Source organism: Ovis aries, chromosome X (genome assembly GCF_016772045.2).
Source record: "Ovis aries strain OAR_USU_Benz2616 breed Rambouillet chromosome X, ARS-UI_Ramb_v3.0, whole genome shotgun sequence".
Classification (NCBI taxonomy): domain Eukaryota; kingdom Metazoa; phylum Chordata; class Mammalia; order Artiodactyla; family Bovidae; genus Ovis; species Ovis aries.
In genome coordinates, this window is record NC_056080.1 from 5,961,471 (window position 1) to 5,966,492 (window position 5,022).

Sequence of the window (5,022 nt, forward strand, 5' to 3'; positions counted from 1 at the left end):
ACTCTATGAGACCCCATGGACTGCAGCCCTCCAGGCGCCTCTGTCCATGGGATTCTCCAGGCAAGAACACTGGAGTGGGTTGCCATTTCCTCTGCCAGGGGAATCTTCCGGACCCAGGGATCAAACCCAGATCTCCTGCATTGCAGGCAGATTCTTAAACTGAGCCCCCAGGGAAGCCCTGGGTATTTGTCTGCAGGAGATGAAATCAGGATGTTGGAGACTTATTTGCACCGCTGTTTACTTCAGTGCTGTTCACAATAGCCAAGACGTGGAAACAACCCAAGTGTGTTATCAATGGACGCGTGAATACAGAAAATATATATGCACACACATGCTCATACTCTTTGTGACCCTGTGGACTGTAGCCCGCCAGGCTCCTCTGTCCATGGGATGCTCCAGGCAAGAATACTGGAGTGGGCTGCCATGCCCTCCTCCAGGGGAGCTTCCCCACCCAGGGATTGAAACCGGGTCTCCTGCATTGGCAGGCAGGTTCTTTAGCACTGAGCCACTTGTGGAGCCTACACACACACACACACACACACACACACTGGAATATTATTTGGCCACACACACAGACACACACACCACACACTGGAATATTATTTGGCCATAAAAACGAAATCTTGTCACTTGCAGCAACGAGCTGCCCTGGTGGCTCTGCCTGCAGTGGCGGAGAGCTGAGTCCAGTCCCTGGGTGGGGAAGAGACCCCTGGAGGCGGGCATGACAACCCACTCCAGGATTCTTACCTAGAGAATCCCATGGATGGAGGGGTCTGCTGGGCTTCAGTCCACAGGGTCGCAAAGAGTCGGACACACCTGAGCGGCTGAGCAGACAACAGGTGAACCTTGAGGGCATTATGCTAAGTGGGATAAGTCAGGCAGAGAAAGACAGCTATCTTACGATCTCACATCTGTGTGGAAGCAAAAACAATAAAGTTCTAGCTGCAGAGAGCAGAGTGCTGAGTGTCACAAACTGGAGGGGCTGGCGATGGGGAGACCCTTCCAGCTGTAAGATGGACACATACTTGTTGGAAACCTCCGAACTGTCATGCCACCTATAAAACCAACGATTCAAACGGGAATGCTCCTAATTTAGAGGTTCCACCTGGCTTCGTTGAACATTGTATTTTTTTTTAAAGATTGGTTTTTTAACATGGACCATTTTTTTTTAAGGTCTTTATTGAATTTGTTCCAGTACTGCTTATTTTCTGTTTTGGTTCTTTAGGCCCTGAGGCACGTGAGAATCTTAGCTCCCCAACCAGCGATCTTAACCACTGAACCACCAGGAAGTCCTTGTATTTCTTAAAAAACAAAACAATTTTTTAAGTTTATGCATTTTCACCTTCTTTGGGTCTTTTTCTTCTTTTCCTCTGTTACGACTTTCTGACGCACTCCTCATGAATTACATTCATTTTGAGTCGGACCTTCCCGCCCACCACCTTTGCTGGAAAACAGTCTTTAACTCCTGCGGCTTTTAAATATTACACATTTCCGTGGTAATCTGTTGTCAAAGTGGTTCTGAGAATAAAGAAGCGTTTTCTCGGCAGGTGGGTGCCTGGCGGGAAAGTGGGGAAAGACCCCCCAGAAGAAAGGGGCTTCCCCTGCAGACCCCAGGTGCAAAGAAACAGCCTTGAGGCCCAGGAGTGTGGAAAGCTGAGAGGGGTCAGCCGGGACTTGGGGCCCGGAGCTGATGCACGGCTGAATTGAACAAACTCCGTCTTTGTCTCCCAGGCGCCTGTAAGTCTGGTCTTTAACTCTGGACAAGGCGATTTACTATGATCAGGTCAAAGTTCACAAGTGTCCCTGAGGACCCTAGAGTCTACTTCGTAAGAGTTTCCATGGTAACAACTGGCCCAACCGGTTAAGCAGGCTGTCACAAACCAGTGATTGCGGAGGCTTGGCTGGCCCCTCCCCTCCAGTGTCTGTGTGTGTGTTTGTATCTCCAGCGGGATATGTATTCAGTTCAGTTCAGTCGCTCAGTCATGTCTGACTCTTTGCGACCCCATGGACTGCAGCACGCCAGGCCTCCCTGTCCATCACCAACTCCCCGAGTTCACTCAAACTCATGTCCATCGAGTAGGTGATGCCATCCAACCATCTCATCCTCTCTCGCCCCGTTCTCCTCCCGCCTTCAATCTTTCCGAGCATCAGGGTCTTTTCCAATGAGTCAGTTCCTCGCATCAACACACAGCAGACGCGTTCCGAGAGGTCTCTATCAACATGTATCTTTCTGCCTGTGGATGTCCACTGGTCTCAGCACTGTTTGTGGAAAAGACCAGCCTTTCTCTGTGGCCTTGCCTCTGCACTTGGGCGAACCCTTGCCTTCATGTGTGGGGAACAGTGAGGTCGGAGGTGGATGGTCTCCCGGTTAGAGGTTTACGACTAGCCTCCTGTTTGCATTTCGTGGGGCCGGAAGACGTGGGCTTCAGGCTGGAAACTTAAATCCAGCATCCTGTGTGCATTTCCTGAGGTAAGGAGATTAGGCTGGGCTCCAGTGGAGGGATGTACAGTCGGCCTCAGAAACAGGGCAACTCGCTAAGTGTTTGTCCCTAGTAAACATCTCAAGGGAAGAGATGAAACCCCCTGTGACTAAAGGGTCAAGGGATGTGTGTTCGCCCCTCTTTGGGGACATGCGAAACACTACACGTGCTCAGGAAGTCTCCTTGAGGGGGAGGGTCTAAAGTCAGGCTATGGGGCCAGACCATAACGAGTCTTGCTCCTCCCAGAAGCCTTCACTTGGCGATCCATCTTGCCTGAGGGGTGCGTGTGCACACTGCATGGGAGGGTCCCGGGGTAGGTCAGGTGTGGGAAAAGGAACCGGATAATCGGCCTGAAGGAAGACAAAGATCCAGAACAGCCTTATAAAGATATCTTAACTCTGTACTGGGCTCCTCCTCTCTGGGAGCGGGGAATGCCCACACCCTCTGTCTCGCCTTAAGCGTCTCTGTCTTGCTTCTGTCGTAACTGAACGGATCATTTCCCTATAAGCTCTGTCCCTTGCGATGCTGTATTTCTAATAAAAAAATTTTTATACCCGCATTGACAGTATCTGCCTCTGAGATAAATGCATTTTTCACTGGGGGCAACGTTCCAGGGAGAAACAGCTTCTAGCCTCCTAGCCCTTGTGGGTGTGTTGGCTAGGATCCCTGGTTCTCATGCAGGATGCCCATCCCTGGGCAGGGAATTAAGCTCTCACTTGCCTTGGGTGTGTGCTCAGTTATTTCAGTCGTGTCTAATTGTGTGTGACCCCATGGACCCTCCAGGCTCCTCTGTCCAATGGGGATTCTTCAGGTAAGAGTACTGGAGTGGGTTGCCGTGCCCTCCTACAAGGGATTTTCCTGACCCGGGGATCAAACCCATGTCTCCTGCGTTGAAGGCAGATTTCTTACCGCTGACCCTCTGGGGAAGCCCACTGCTGCCTTGATTAGATCAATAATAGATGCCCACGCTCAGGAAATTGACAGATTAAATGATCAGGACGTCAGGCACTTGGTCTGCAATACTGGGAGTTTTCTATGCTGGTCTTTGACCACTACTGAAGCCTGGAAAGTCTATAAGAGGTCTCCTGGAGGAGGACATGGTCTTGATGAAGAGCTGAGATCTAGACAAGCTTACAGAGAGTGTGTGTATTAGTTTCCTGGACTGATTACAACAAATGACCACAAACCAGGGGACTTAAACGACATCTATCCTCCCCCAGCCCTGGAGACTAGATGTCTGAGGTCAAGGGTCCCGGGGCTGGGCTCCCTGCAGAGGCTCCAGGGGAGGGTCCTTCCCGCCTCTTCCAGCTTCCGGGGGCTCCAGGCGTCCGTCCCTGGGCTGGTGGCCGCCTCCCTCCCGTCTCTGCCGTCGTCTCCACGTGGCTTCTCCTCTGCGTCCTTGTCTCCCCTCTTCTGTCTTACCTAAGCACACCTTATAGGAGGCTTTGAAACCAAACCACTACCAGGGTTTCTTCAACACTCGTTTTCCTACCATTTTCTTTTCTCAAGCTGCCATGCTTATATTTTTACAAACGGCTTGCAGCGCCTCCTGGTTCCTTGAAACAGTAAATAATCAAAAAATAGTTCTTGCATGAACATTCCAAGAACTAAAAAGGAAATGCCATGGGGGAGGGTAAAAACGTCTTTGACAACTTGCTCTAAAGGGCACGTCTTTCCACATTTGCTACAAACTACTCAACCAGAGAAATATTTGTGAGCCTTTGTTGATACCTAGGAGTGGCCTTCCAGAAATGCTGTCTGGTGTGACCAGCAGCAACAGGCTGTCAGAGTTATTGACTAGCCCCACCCGGAAATCTGTGCGTGCATGTGGCAGACGAGTTCAAGTTCAACCGTGGTGGGAGGCCCACCGGAGAAAAAGATGTGGGACTTTTTTTTCCTTTCTTAGCTTTATTTATTTATTTATTTATTTATTTGGCTGTGCCCTGCAACATGGAGGACCTTAGTTCCCCACCCAGGGATCAAACCCACGCCCCCTTGCAGTGGACAAGAGGAGTCTTAACCAGTGGACCACCAGGGACGTTCCTTTCCCCAGATTCATAGAAGTGTCACTGACATACTCCACGGTGTAAACTTATGGTTGCAACGCAAAGATCTCAAATATGTATAAGTGGGTGGCACTCCTGGTAAGGAATCCGCCTGCCAATTCAGGAGACGTGGGTTCAGTCCCTAGGTCAGAAAGATTCCCCTGGAGGAGGGCATGGCAGCCCACTCCAGTATTCTTGCCTGGAGAATCCCCTGGCTGGCATGTCACCAAAGGGTTACCACCAAACGTTAGCTGACACCCCCATCGTATCAGCCACCCTTTCTTTTCGGTGATGAGAAAATTTTAAATCTATTCTCTCAGCAACTCCTCAGTATGTAATGCTGTCTCATTAGCTTTGATCACCGTGCTAATTAACGTACATTAATTCACCTTGTTCTATGTTCTGAATGTCCGTTCTCACGCACAGGCTGTGTCTACACGACACCAAGCCCCACCTTTGTCTACCATTAACAATGTATTTTTGGGTCACCCCACTGC